Below are 16,087 nucleotides of genomic sequence, written 5' to 3'. Positions count from 1 at the left end.
ACAAATAAATATTTTTAAAGGGAGAAGAGAAAGAAAAGATTGCATGCATTAACTGTGTCTCTATTATGTTTACTGTTCATATGAAGAAAGAGAATGACACAGAAAGACCTCTGGCTACTCTATTTTTCCTGCTTTTTGTATCTGGTTTTCTATGTACCCATTATTAAGATAGGAAAATGGTATTTCAGAAAAACGATTGTTTAACAGCACAATTCTACTAAGCCTTTAAAGAAGAAATAATACCAATTTTCATTAACTTTTCTAGAATATTTAACAGAAGGGAAGAAATACTTGCAATTTAATTTTGTGAGGCTCGAATTATCTCAATATCAACAAAAGAAAGATGTTATGAATAAAAAACATAGATCTGCAATACAACAATTTCATGTCAAAATATGTTCAAAGTTCCATCATGAAACAAAATAGGAGCCCTGGCTGGTTTAGCTAGGTGGATTGAGCGCGGGCCTGGGAACCACACGATTGCGGTTTGATTCCCAATCAGGGCACATGCCTGGGTTACAGGCCAGTTCCCAGTAGGGGACTCACGAGAGGCAACCATACACTGATATTTCTCTCCTTCTCTTCTTCCCTTCCCCTCTAAAGATAAATAAATAAAAAATCTAAAAAAACAAAAAACAAAATTGGAAAATCTTGTTTTTCTTTTTATTTTATTTTATTTATTTATTTTTTCTCTTTTTAAAAATATAAGTATCTATTACGAAAATATAAAGAGGTTATTGTGGCTCTAGAATTCTTCAAACTAAATTATTATTAATAGCTTCTACTAAATTTTTATTATGGTAAAATATATATAAAATAAAATTTTCTAAAATTGCTCATTTTTAAGTATACAACTCAGGGGCATTAATTAAATTTACAATGTTGTGCAGTCATCACCATTATGCCTCCAGCTTTTTATCACCTAAACAGAAACTTTGTGTTCAATAAGCAAAACTCACCCTTCATTCCTTCCAGACTCAAGTAACCTCTAATCTCGCCTATTCTAGGTATTCCATAGAAGTGGGATTATACACTATTTTTTTCTTTTTCAGTCTGGCTTATTTCACCTAGCGTGACATTTTCAAGGCTCATTCATAATGCATGAATCAGACATGCATTCACTTTATGTTCACGTCTATTGGAAACCAATTGCATACAAAAGGATTACGTATCGTATTTGATATAGTCATTTTGATTTATTTCCTGGGGTACCTAGAAGTTTCTGCCATAAATTTTAAACATGTTATCAAAATTTTGCAACAAATGCTTTTATTTTGGAAATTGACCCCATTACTGAGACTTACTCCCTTTGTGAGCCTTGGGAAATGAGGAATGATGTGACGCTGCGAGGTGGGTTATTATGGAGTTACAGGTGGGAGAGACGTTGTGGGACTCCCAAATAGGGAAGACGGACTGAGGTTGGCAGCAGAGCGGTGCTGTGGGCCAGTTGAAGGGTGTCAGTGGCACGTTATGCTTGTAGCAAGAACACATTTTATCTGTGCCATATTGATTGATACTTTCCGATTCCTAACCTAATTAACGATATATGATATTTATTCAGTCTGTAAAAAATGCTACCCTCACATTTTGACTGGGGATTCCTTCCCTGTGTCTTCTGGGACCTGTGGTCTGCCAGAACAATTGGGACAGAAATGTGCATCATGGGCGCTCTGACTATGGACCATGGTGTCCTTTTACTCTTGTGTTTTTTTCAACTTAGAGAGAACACAGAATCCCAAAGGAAGGCCTGAGGAGAGAGTAACATAGCAGATTTGATGTGAGTCCAATGATTTTTGTTATTATTAGTGGAAAGAGGAAAGCAGAAACAATTAGGTCACTCTCTGCCTTTTGGTAGTTGAAGCTCTGGTTCCATGTGGCACCTGACATTTAGAGAAGAAACAGGGAAAGGAGCAGTGGGAAGCCTGGGCTCCTAGAGATGATGTATCACACCAAGAAAGCAGTCACCGAGGACCTCAGAGACCCAATAAAGTTGACCTAGCAAAAAAAAAAAAAGACTGTGAAATAACTTGCACCCTTTCTTCATTTTGGTGAAATTAATATTCAGAAATAAGAACTTCAATAGTCATGTCATGTCTTAAATTCAGATTTCTCCTAATGCATGTGATAATGATCAGAAAATTACAGCATTGGTATAATTCTATCAACTCTATAATGCCTTTTGTCCTTAAGAGGTCAACTCTGAAAATCAAATTACTCAAGGTAAATGTTTTAGGTGGTAAACAAAGACAGTAAAGAATTTTTATTGAAAAATAGATGAATTGGATGGTAGTACAGTTCTCAGATCATGTCTCCATTGCAAAAATAAATTAATGATATAATTAACCCATTTTAATCAATGTTATCATTTAACTTATTTATTATGCTAATAAAAAACATTAAAAAACTGCTCTGAGTACTTCCATTACCTTTTCACTTTCATCTGTTCCACCTTTGTCTATTTATTTATGTATGTATGTATGCATTTATTTATTTATGTTTTGGGCTGTTTAGTTTGTGTTTTTCTTCTACTAGGTAGAGATATTAGCTGAAGTCTGTCTTAAAAGTTTGTGACACTGAATTTAATAAACCAAACTTTCTGAAAGAATCGAGAGCACATTTATGATTTTTTTTAGAATGCTAGGGAATAATTAACCTTTTGAGATTAGCCTTTTTCCTCCATAGTTTATCATCCTGTCCAATTACCATTTAAATTTCAATAATGTAGATATAACAAAGCTCAGAAAATTAATTTTTAAAGGATGGAACAAACTAGTGTCATGAAAATTATAGTTTAATACAAAAACAATTTTCCATTTTGTAGATTGCTATTTTTAATTTTTAATCTAGCAACAATCAATGATTCCAGTTGAAATAGTTGTACCATCAACAAGTGAAGAAAGACTAGAGTTATGGACACTCAGGCTAGCAAGCAGTAGTGATGGTATCATCCATTGCCACAAGAGTCATATTTCCCAAGGAGTTTTGATCTAGTTTTTAGAGGTAAAACAAATGCTATTCGACTGCACCTTTAAAAAAGAATTCTCCAATTTAGCATGACTAATAGAAAGAGGAACCAAATAGTACTATAAATGTCATAAAGTTTTCCAACAAGATTCTATGGTTATCAGGAGACAAATTTGGTTTTACTCTAAGGATTTTAAATCTTTACTCTTAAATCTATAATGTTAATTATCTGTATTTAATAACTTTAATCTCAGTTGGTCCCTATGAATATTTTATATCATTGTATTAACCTATAGGCCCCAGATTAAATTTTTGTACTCCAATAAATTTTCAAAGAGGTTATTCACCCTTTAGTTTAAGGAATAGATGAGATATGGATAACATGTCTTGAAATAATTATGCACTGGAATGATGAACTTAAAAGAATCTTACAACTGTTTTATTAAAAGATTTTGTTAGGTTAAAAAACTTTTCAGTAAGTCAAAATTGACACAACTTGACCCCTCTGACGTACATATTATGCTTTTACACATGAAGAATGACTCTCTGACTTGTGTGTTTCCCGCTGGAGTTTGACCTTTGTGTGTATGTTATCATACATTACGCAAAGTCATTTTGTGACTAGTTCCCAGAGCTCTGAGTCACAGTGTGGCTGTTGCTTACCTTTTTGCTTTTTGCTACATGCCACTGCTCTAGGTCCTCACTTTTTGGTGACATTCTCATACAAATGAGCTTTTTTCACAATTAAACAATTGTTATCTAGTTCTATGGCCATGTACTTCTACATTGTATGTTTGCTACCAAAAGCAGAGTTTCACAACCAGCAAGAACATGACAGTACATCACGTAGGTATATATCCATTGCTTTAATTTACATAATTACCTTATATATAGGCTTGATTATATATGTTTTTATTTAAGTATTTAAGAATATGAGTTCTGGTCTTTGGTGACTTATAAAATATTTCCTTAAAGAGATTTGTTAATGCTGGTATAAAATAATTTAGATTACAAGAATTCTAATGCTTATATCTCACTTTAAATATCATTAATTAATGGCAATGAAAAAGTTTTCTTTAAATATAAAGATCTTACATTGTCTATTATATTTCTTTACATTTCACTAAATAATATTTAAAGGGAAATCATATATTCAGAAAAGTCCAATTAAACAGACATAATTCATAAAGAATTGCCAGTACAAGCTTAAAATTATAAAAAAAGGCTACATCTGACCCATTCTTACAAAATTGTTTATAATTTTAAGAAACATGTATTGCATACATATTTGCTTAAAAACTGAATGCAAAGTTCTGAGCACTTAATTTCGCATTACCGTACACATTTACTTTTTTTACAGACAAGAGTCAATTTTCATTTTAGGGTTACAGACAGTGGCCCTCTCCCACCCCTCTTCACCTCTCAGTAAGTGCTGATTTCTCCCCTAAAAAATAAATAAACATTATTTCTCATGGGCTACAGTGTCTATTGCTAAGTACTCACATGTAAAATCTCTGAAGCAAGTTCTTGGAAAGATTTTTTCAAAGCAGAGTTGAGGCGGTTTGGTTTTCACTTCCAGGTATTGAAGACAGTATTTGTCTTTTGTACTTCTTTTTTTATATAGATCGAGAAACTGAGGCGGGGTGAGGGAGGGGAGGAGCGGAGAATAATGAAGGGAATGAAATCTGATCCTGCGAGCTGTGAAAGGGCGAGCCAGGAATCTGCCCGAAGTCACTCCTCTCTATTGGGCAACGGGAAGCTTCAGAGGCAGCTTCAGAGGCAGTTTCAGAAATCACAGGCATTTGGGAATGGCCAGGCTTCCTGTTTAGGTCCCTCCAGCTCTCGTTGGGATAATTTTGCTAAACTCCTCAAAAGCCTTCTTTAAAAAAACAAAGTATTATGGAAGAATCTGCCAAAGGAAACTGCTTACACTAGGATTTCAAATTCCTGTTTTTGAATAACTATTTATTTTGCTTTCCAGGATTCTTTTTGTAATCAGTTAAAAAACAGCTTACCAGTTATATATTTTAAAATCATTATATGTTTATGATTACACTGTTATTTAGTGAAATAAACCTTTTTTGCAGAGTTTATCTTCTTCAAAGATTTCATCCATATTGTCAGTTTATTTACGAAAAAAATCTGAGGGCTGTTGAAGGTCCTGCTCTGATCACAGAAGCAATGCACTGTATTATCTACTACAGAATGTCAGGTTATGAACCCTGCCTCAGTTAGTTGCTTCCTTTGCAACTTTAGTCACTTATTTAAACTCTGTACCTCATTTTCTGTTTCCCTAAATAATGATAATAAAAGGTCCTAGGTTGGGTGTAAGTAGTAAATGGAATGATGCATATGAGTATGTGTATACATATAAATATATATAAAACAATTAAGATGGGCCCCCACACATAGCAAACCTTCAATAAATGCTATCATGTTTATTGTTATTGCTTGTGTTATATTATTATTATTTTACACAATGTGTAAATATTTTTTAAAGATTTCACTTATTTATTTTTAGAGAGAGGGGAAGAGAAGGAGAAAAAGAATAAAAGAAACATCAATGTGTAGTTGCCTCTCACGGGCTCCCTACTGGGGACCTGGCCTGCAACCCAGGTAGATGGCCTGATTGGGAATCGAACTGGTGACCCTTTAGTTCGCAGGACAGTGCTCAATCGATTGAGCCACACCAGCCAGGGCCACAATGAATAAATATTTAAAGAATTCACTCAGCATTGCTCTGCGTAGGTTGATATCATTTTTACCTCTTACTATTTTTACAAGAAATTATGGTCATCTCAGGCTAACATCACTAGGGACTGGTTTAGATGGCAGAATGTACTTTGCAGGGAAGATTGAAGAAATTTGTAAAGAAAATCCATTCTTGTCTTGTTTTTTTCTACCTCAGATTCTGTTTATGTCTTTAACTTTCCTTCTTTCCTCTGACTTCTGAGTGAGAAGTAACATTTCCTCTTGTAGATTTTTGACATTTATTAGATATCTGGCAGAAAATTATCTCTTTTAATTCTCATAACTAACTGAAGAATATTGTTTCTGTGTACCCATTTGACAGATTTAGGAAGGATGAATGAAGTTTGAAGAGCTGAGATTCAAACCCTGTGGTTTGACTGCAGAATTAGATGCTCAAATACTCCTCTATGCTTCTTTCTCACCCACATTCTGGATTTCGTATCATATTAATAGCAAAACTTTGCCATATAATTATTACCTCATACCTGAAACTCAAGAACATTCAATGTCTCCTTTGTGCTCAGATTATTTTTAAAAGTTGCTTGTTTTTGGACTGAAATGGACATTGGTTGCATTTTGGCCAACCTACAAGCTCTGCCTGGGTAGAAATAAGTTCAGCCAGTCAGAATTCTTTTTTTTTCTATAGAAAAAAAAAAGCATATAGTAAATGCCAGGCTTTTAAGCAAAAATCTGAGCTAAAGGGCTGGTAACCATAATAGTGTGTGCAAGCTGATTATATGGAGAAAGCTAGTTGAAAGAGAATAATGAAAAGAATAAATGAAAAAATGCAGAACTCCTGAGAGAGGTCATAGGAAAAGAATAAAAGAGCAAGACTGAACACGAGACATGAGAGAGCTTGTCTGGGCTCTGTAGTGGCAGCCCTTCCTCAGACCTGGTTCGATTTTCCCCGAGTACTCAAGAACATATATCCTTGTAATAAACCCCATTCCCCCCCAAAATCATTTAAGAAATCTCCTTTTCTGGTAATGTAAAGAACCTTATGTGAAAGAGCCACAGCTAAGATAAAGTTATTTTCTCCCCAATTATCAATTTCATATTTAAGCTGCACTTGGCATTAATGAAAGCCCTCCACCATGGTGCTCCCACGTAACTCACACACACCTATGTGTTCTTGTGATGAGGGAACATGGACTTATGGTAACTGTTGTGAAGATACGGCAGCCTGACCAACTCTGTCTCATGAACTCTGTGTGTGAACTCAGATGTTCTCTCCCTGAGGCTCGGGTGAACTTCTTTTTGAGGACTTATTACTAGTTTTCCATTCTGTTGTATATAGATTGTACACAGTCTAGATTATTTGGTTCATTTTTTTCCCTTGCCAACATTTTGCCTATGTGACATTGTATCTTCAACTTCTTTGTATGAATTAGTATCTGGATATTCCAGGCCCCAACTAGTATGAAATAGTCTCCTTTTCATTTATCATCATTCTCTACTAATTTCTTTCATTCCAACTCCCACACAATTTGAATAACGTGCCAGACTTTTACTATGAGCCTGTTTATTTCTTGTCTAAGAAATGAAAATAATCCTCCTTTTCTTTGCTTGCCCTATGTAACAAGAAACATTTCCTAATTGTATCCATTAAGAATCTCATTTATTAAAATATATCAAATGTTTCAGTAAGTTCAGAGAACTCTATACAAGTGACACAAATCTGGCAAGTTGGTTCCTTAATGATAGTGTGAGAGCAGAACACAGTGTTGCAGGATAGAGAACATCACAATTAGAAAGATCATTAAAAACAGATTATATAGAAGTGTTGATAAATATCCAAAACAAAGTTAAATTTTATTACATCAAATCCTTGTTTCACTCAGTTCTTTCTAAAGAATGTGAGAGATTAAATATTTTATTATTTCATAATTCAACTGGATAGTTTTCGCACAAAGTGAGTCCTTGACCTTCATTCTTTTTCTTAGTCATCATCCTTCTATTTAGAATCTAAACTACCTACTGCTTGTGGTTAACTCCTTCAAAAGGAAATTCCCCCAAACTGGTAATGAATGGAAGCAATTCACCTTTTCTGATTTCAGATGTGAAAAACGAAAAATGGCATTTAGGTTTTAGCAAATTGTGTTCTTTGAAACGTGGTGTGATAGATATGACACATACAACATGGCTGCAAAATTCTCTCGGTACTTATTTCACTGTTGACAAAATTAAATTTTGTCCTGAGCCCATATTTTCGCGCATGTGAAAAATGTCACCTTTCCTATTCTAGGTAGTTTATTGTTGACTAAATTGCTAGTTGAAATTTGGCCGCCTTCAGGTTAACCCAGGCAGTTCAGATATCTCACTCCTCCCCTTCTCCTGGGGGCACCTTATCCCTTGGAAGGATTTGGAAAGGGCATCTGGCCCGCTTGCTTCCTCTGTCCTGACCGTTATCTGCTGAGAGCTCATTCAGTCTGCTTGTGTATATTATTACAGTTTGGCTGAGATTTTCGTGCTCAAGTAGGTTCTTGCATTAGATCTGTGTTCTTGAAAATTTAAAGCCACAGCTTTTGAGAATATCTTCTATCCTGTGGGTTAAAACATCCATTCAGCAAGTTAAATGGAGCTTCTGCTCTTTATTTTGTTTATAGCTCTATCTGCTCAGGGTAAAGAGTAAGGAAAAAATAAATGAAAAAAAAAACCATATGTAGTTGTACATCAAAACACTGCCAGCTACAGTTCAGTTGCCTTGCTTTAAGCCAAATTTGGAATCTTACTCACTTTATTAACAGTTGAGGTGTCTACACACAGTATTAAGTATGAGCTTGAAGTCAGAGCATCTGACTGATTTATATTTGAATAGTTTTTTTTAACCACTAAGTACCTCAATTTTCTTAATTTCTAAATAAGTATTTCCCAAAGTAATTTATCTCATACAGACATGAGGACAATTAGATACATGTCAGGGAGAAAGACAGTCTTTTACTAATTTTCCTACTCCTCCCTGTGTTAGATTTTGTTATTTGCTCAGACATAATTGCCGTTGCTGCCTCTGGCTCCCTCATTGGTACTAGTGAGGAGAGTGTATTTCTCTCCAATTTGACACCAGGGTTTGCTACATTACTAGCTTCAGTTCATAGAATGAGTAGATTTAAAAATAAGCAACAGGCTAAGTGGACTTTTATAGCTTTTGGAGAAATTTATTAATTGTATGGTTCTACAACTTTTTTCCATTTGCTCTCATGTCCCACATAAGGGTTATCCTTTCAAATGGGGTCACAATAAAAAAGAAATGGAGCACCAACACAGGGAACCCAGAAAGATAATGGAAAATGAACTCTTTCTTGATGAAAACCTTGTTGATTTTTGGGGTGGTTTAATATCAAGTGCAACTTAGGCAGAAACTAATAGTACCCTCCCAACCCACATACCTTCTTCCCTTGAAGATCTGTTGTCTTGACTGCATCCATTTTATTACATTACCTAACACTGGACACTGGACTAAATTGGACCCTTGGACCTATGTCCACTGTTTCCCTGGTACCTTCCTTTATTTTCCTTCCTATGCACATTGTTGCAGGATATGAAGTAATTTGGGGGGAGCATGCTTTCAGGAAATTTAGTGACAGTCAGCTGCAGAATAAACAAATTAAATAATAATTTATTTGAATTATATTGCAAATTAAAGTAAGTTCTTATTAAGCAGTATAGCAATCAATACAGGGCTTTCAGAAAATTTTTGGTCACAGACAAGCTGATTCCATCTGTAGGAAAACAAATTCTTCTCAAAGTGGTTTAAATCAAAATATATACAGACATAAAAGTTTGAATACTGGAATCATTATGTTATTTTTGTTTAGTTCATATTTCTTATTAATAAGATAGTTCTTGCTAATTTTATTTATTTATTTATTTTAGAATATTTTATTCATTTATTTTTATAAGAATGTGGGAGGGAGAAAGAAAGAGAGGTAGGGAAACATCAGCATGTGAGAGAAACATCGACGGGCTGTCTCTCAGCCCGCAACCCAGGCCTGTGCCCTGACTGGGAATCAGACCAGCAGTCCTCTGGTTCATAGGCCTGTGCTCAATCCACTGAGTTGCACCAGCCAGGGCAGTTCTTGCTAATTTTATATGAGAATGCTTATTGAAAAATAGTGATAATGGGTGAAAGAATGAAGGTCTGGTCACAGCTGAGGATGATTTGGCCCCCTCAGGAGATTCTCCACAGAACTCTTTGGCATTTTCGAGATACCTTGAGGAAGATCTTTTCCTTCATCTAACAGATCATATCTACTAAAAACAATGACGAAGCTAACCTTTGTATCACCTGCACTCAGGCAATGCACTTCACAACACGGCCATGTGTCACGTAACTATGGGGATTTGTCCTAAGGAATGTGCCATTAGGTGACTGCAGTGTGTGCATGTCACAGGGTGCACGTACACAAACCTAGAGGACATGACCCACTGCACACGTAGGCTACATGGTATGCCCTTTTGCTCCCAGGCCACAAGCCTGCACAGCACGTTACTTTGCTGAAAAATGTGGGTAATTGTACACAATAGTAAATATATGTGTACCTAAACATAGAAAAGTTACAGTGAAAATATGGTACAAAAAATTAAAATGGTTTATTGTATAGATCGCTTACTATAAGCAGAGCTTGCAAGACTGGAAGTTGCTCCGGGTGAGTGACTAGCGAGTGCATGCAGTCCTAGGGCATTACCGTACACCAATGTGGAACACACGAGCGTCACCACAGACAGGAACAATGTGCTGCACTATGATGTTATGAGGGCTACAATATCACCAGGTGATAGGAATTTTTCAGGTCCATTATAATTGCATGGGACCACCGTGATATACTGTATGCGGTCCATCATTGACTGAAACATTGTTCTGAGATACATGACCACGAATTAGTGCTACTTATTGATATATATTTTTACATGTAACATCCAAGAGGAAAAATAAAGCAAACTGAATTCCTACCTATTTCTTTCTGGATTTCTAGGATTAGATATTTTATTAGGTAGCACATGAAGTTAGTTAGAACATTCACTTTCATTAATGTGTTTTTCCAAGTCTTATTTAGTTTATTTTTCTAACTCCTGTGAGAATTGGAAAGTATATCTGTGCCTCTAAAGCATGAATAAAGAGATAAACCCTTTTGCTTTTTATTGATGAATAATAGGGGTTTCTTATATATCTACCTACTAGCATGGAAGTAAGTCCCATGCTAGTAACAATTCTCTTTTAAAAAGTACTGTACAACCCTGGCTGATGTAGCTCAGTGGATTGAGCGCAGGCCTGTGAACCACACGATCGCGTTCAATTCCCAGTCAGGGCACATGCCTGGGTTGCAGGCCCGTTCCCAGCAGGGGACTCACAAGAGGCAACCATACATTGATATTTCTCTCCTTCTCCCCTCTCCTTCCCTTCCCCTCTAAAGATAAATAAATAAAATCTTAAAAAAAAGAAATTATAAAAAAAGAGTACAGTACAATCTTAGGTCAAAATAATTGCTCTGCATTATCTAGCATAATTAAAGTAATATTCCCACTGTACTTTGTATTATTTTGCTTTCATACCTGGACCAAATTTTAGGAGAGCAAAATCGAAGCAGAAAGTGTTGGGAGTAGTGAGTTAAAACCATGTTTTTTAGAACATACACATTTAAATACATTAAAAATACATATCTCAAAAATTGTTGAAGCAACCCACGATATTTGGTTTTAGGAAAGAGAAGTTGTATATGCTATCTTAAAGTATTTAGTAGACAGTTATGTGAAAAAGAAAGTAAATATAATCTATTTTGTTTTCAAGAGAATACTTAGGTGAATGAAAATATTGGGGACATAGGTTTTTAGCTTAAAATCAGGATAACTTTCCTACCAATTACAGTTTTGAAATACAGGATAGGCTGTTTTCTGATAAAGAGTGTGCCGTTTCCTGGAGATAACGAGGCAGGGAGAGCGATGCTCATCTAAAACCCAGATATTCTACCTCTGTTTTTCTTTAAGAAAAGAAAAGTACACTCTGTACTTGTGCACTGGTAGGTAAATGCAATGATATTGAGTGAAATATTGGTGTAAGAATGTAAAATTGAAAACAATTTGAAAATCAACCAATATGGAATATAAAAATACATTGTGGTATAATCATCTGGTAGAATACAATTTGAAAAAGTGTATTCTTGAATATGTATGAATATAGCCAGAACTAAAAAATAAATCAATAAGTAAAAACCACAAAATCAAGAATAATGTCATTTACCTAAGTTTGGCAATACACAGAAATAATACTATATATTAAGTAAAGATACATATGTAGTAAAAGGACACACAGTTATGTTAGTTTGTTGATGTAGAAAGGAGAGAAACAGAATACAACTTTGAAAGGCTATAAAAAATGGTGCAACCTGTAACTGTATTTGTAATATTTTATATAAGAAGACTACATAAATACTACATATTTATTTAAAATACTATATAGCATAATATAAATACTTTTATAAAAATACATAGAAATGTGGAAATGTTAACATTGATTAGTTATAGGTTATCATTATTTGGATTTTGGTATTTTATTTCTTGTGCTGCTTCTTGATTCCAAATATTTAAATTAAAAGTAAATTAGAATATATAACAGCAGCAAAGATTATTGACAAAAATAGACAAAAACTATTTTTACTGTTTATTCTGTCCAAAGTCTTTAATTTTTTAAACACTAAAACCTGCCTAAAAGGAAGTAAAATAACAGTTTCACATCAAGGTGATGTTTTTTTAAAAGTAAGTTCTTAAAACATTATTGTATTTTATCATGTTTATCAGATCATGAGTAAAGCAGGCAGTCTTTTATTTTTAGCAAACAAAACTGTTCTCTTCTATAATATAGTTTTCAAAGCCAATGGGCATGAAGGCAAAAAAATGTCTTTTCTGGCTAACTGCACTAGCATCTTTATAGAATCAATAACCATTAAGTGTTAATATTGTACCTATGTGAGATTAAAGCACTCCTTGTAAATACTCTGATTTTTCTTTTCTACAGACTTTCTCACAAAGAGAGTGAGCATTTTTAGTGAGACCTGGAAATTTAACACTCCGCTCTCTTAGCTGTCTGCCTCAAGCAGGAATGGCGACAGGTCTTCAGAATTGCCCTCTCAGAGGGAGCTTCTTTTTGCCTCCATTTTCTTGTTCTCATGAAGAAAACAAATAAATAAACTTCATTTGGGGGTAAGGCTGCTTTCCCCTTTATAGACAGGAAACATCGACTCCTTTTAGGGTGAACTGTGTGACCTGATAAACGGATACAATGATAGCACTTGCCACCATTCTAAGGTTTGCAACATTTAGTATAAATCTTCGAACCAATATTTTGCTGCCCAAGAGAAAGCACACACAAGAAACGTATTTATTTTCTTTTTTGTGTGCTTTTCTTCTTCTGTAAAGAACTAACGTGGATTTGAGGTGTCCAGGAGACAAAACCTCTTGTTTCTTTTTCTCTCTCCCCGACTCTGGTGGAACTAAACATCAAGACAGGCCCGTCTTGTCCAGCTTGTTTTTCTTATCCTATCTGGGAACTTTAACAAGACAAAAGTCCAGGTAGAAAAAGTAGCCTCCGGTGAGATAAAATTTGATGAGCAATGAGAAAAGCCTCTAACATTTGCTCAATCTGTCATCCCAGGTTCTGCCATGTGTAAAATGCACCCAACATTGAGGAATGTATTTGTCTTGCTTGCTCACCATATATTCTTTTAAAATTCAAGTTTTATTAGAAGTAGTATTTCATTTGACACAAAATAATAGAGTCATTAGGAACTAAACTCTTATGTTATTTAAGGATTTTAACTAAATGAACTCCTTTGATTTCTGCACCAGCTCTATGATAGCACATAGGGTATTTAAATAACTTACAATTACGAAATTTAACTCCAGGATCCTTGAGCTTAACAGTTCGGCCACGTATCACTGTGGCCTCATTACATTATTTTAAAGACTGAGGTAGATCCCTTTTCGATTACAGGAGGGGGTTAATATAGAACTATGTAAAATCTTGAGCGGGACACAAAGAGAGGAAAGGGCAGGTAAAGGAGAAGCAAAATGACTGAGAGTAAGTGGACAGCCCTAACCCCAAGGGACATTAACCCACTCAGAGCTCACGTGGGTTACAGCAGGTGATCTCCTTCTTCAGCTTGACTGCCTACATGGCCTCTCAGAGCAGGTGGCATCTCAGAAGGCAATGGAAAGGAATAATCTTTTTTTAAAAATATTTTATTTATTTATCTTTAGAGGGGAAGGGAAGGAGAGAGGAAGGAAACATTAATGTATGGTTGCTTCTCGTGCATCCCCTGCAGGGAACTGGCCCCTGCCAGAAACTGGCCTGCAACCCAAGCATGTGCCCTGACTGGGAATCGAACCGCGATCGTCTGGTTTGAAGGCCCGTGCTCAATCCACTGAGCTACACCAGCCAGGGCGGAAAGGAATAATCTTTTTTTTTTCCCAATTTTTTTATTTAATTATTTTTCAAGTACAGTTTTCTGTCTGAAAGGAATAATCTTGATGTTAGTGTTTCTACATCATTCAGGAACCTGCTTCTGCATTGAAACATTGCTTCTGCATTGGAATATTGAGATTTGAAGTTTATACTTTAAAAAATTTTGTTATTCCTTAGTCATCCAGGCTATATTTACTGTGCTTCTATTTACTCTCTGTACTTAAAAATTTTAGGCTCTTAATTGTCTGGTCCTTTCATTTTAATTATTTTGTAACACTGTTTTAATTAGTTTATTATTACTAGTACTATATTAGTATATGTATAATGAATCATACCCATCTGTGTTATTATAGTATAGTGTAAACCAGGAAACTTTGGTCTTTATTTACTTCAAGTTTATATAAGAACCAGTCCTCTAATGCCCCCAAGATAGAGTAACCTTCCCTTAACCACAATGGAACTCAGTGACTTTAATATCATTATAATAAATAATCTGATAGGCTCACTGACAAAACTTATTTTCACCCTCAAGCTTACCTCTACCACCAGGACAGACACTGGCAAATTGCATGAAAAGTCCCTTCTCACACTACAGTATTTCATTCTGAACCTTCCTGGAACATTGTACATACATATGCCTATTTTTAATCCCAACTCCACCACCGTCTAATTTACATATCATGTTTGAGGCTAACTACTTACACCATAAGTTGTCTTTCTTATTAAGAATGTTCAGGGAGTTCGCCTCAGAGAGGACAATCCTTATATCCCCACTCCTCCTGTTGTGGACTTCGGTAGGGAGCTAATCCCTTGACAGAGCCTGCACTCGAAGAGCCTGATAATGTGACCCTGCCCAGAACTTCGCAGTAGAAGAGACCAGCCAGCATCTTCACTCTTTCCTTGAATATATTCCAAGCAATCTGGATAATAGTGCTTTATTTAAAATATTTATTTTATTTTCATATTTCTTTATTAAATATATGCCTATGTTTTCACTACACCTTTTTTTGTGAGAAACCGGGAAAACTATTGTTCAATGTCATTTAAAATTCTGGAGAAAAATGGTTCACTCACTACAGAAGTTTTATGATTACCTATTTCCCTTTGTTTTACGATACAAGACTCAACTACAAAAGCAAGAATGGATGGCAGCAGACTTGACCAGATTTTTGGTAAGAATCATAAAAATATTGCTAACAGATAAACTTTCGTTTAGAAATTTAGAAAGTTTGTTTGCATAATTTATATATCTTTATTAAAACAAAAATATGTTCATTCACAAACTTCTTATGAAAAATTTCAAAGTGTAAAATAAAATACCATATCAATTTGCCACATGGAGATATTTATTGAGCACCAACCACGTGGCAAACACTGGCCTGGTATCTAAGGAAATAGCCAAGAACAAGACTTGGAATAGCCAAGAACAAGAGATGGAACTCCTGTCTTCTTAGAGCTTTCATTTTGATGCCATGAACTTAACGCTACTAATGATCACAATTCTTAGTGATTGAAAAGTATAGCAAAAGAAAGGAAGAGAGAGACAGAAAAGAAAGAAAGAAAGAAAGAAAGAAAGAAAGAAAGAAAGAAAGAAAGAAAGAAAGAAAGAAAGAAAGTCTCATACCTTAAAATACCTCCTTTTGAGGCTATGCAGGAGCTAAAAATATCAATATTTTTACTCCCACCTTCTAAATTCTAGTAGACCAATATCCAAAATAACAGAGACAGAATAACAGAGGCAGGAAAAAATTGCCACTTTAATACATGGGCAAGGAGAATTCACATAAGCATGACAATTCCAAAGACAATGAAGCAACATTGGGTGTATAAGACACTTTTGGATAAAGGAGAAAAAAAAGAATGAGGAATTAGGTTTCAGAAGTGAGAATGGAGATTTACAGGTAGTTGAGGAAAAGC

At 35.1% G+C, this 16,087-nt stretch overlaps 1 protein-coding gene across 1 annotated transcript in view; it reads right to left on the bottom strand.

Moving 5' to 3' along the window:
- Nucleotides 1-4,704, bottom strand: part of TFPI (tissue factor pathway inhibitor) — a 52,762-nt gene extending 48,058 nt beyond the window's left edge. The window contains exon 1 of the mRNA XM_037043787.1: nt 4,468-4,704. The gene's annotated coding sequence lies outside the window, so the exon portion shown is untranslated. The remainder of the gene's footprint in view (nt 1-4,467) is intronic.
- Between the last annotated feature and the right edge of the window lie 11,383 nt (nt 4,705-16,087).

This window comes from Sturnira hondurensis, unplaced genomic scaffold (assembly GCF_014824575.4).
Source record: "Sturnira hondurensis isolate 20B ecotype Veracruz unplaced genomic scaffold, ASM1482457v3 Scaffold0004136, whole genome shotgun sequence".
NCBI classification, from domain to species: Eukaryota; Metazoa; Chordata; class Mammalia; order Chiroptera; family Phyllostomidae; genus Sturnira; species Sturnira hondurensis.
The sequence above is the reverse complement of the archived record's forward strand: the minus strand, read 5'-3'. Positions and strand labels throughout refer to the sequence as shown.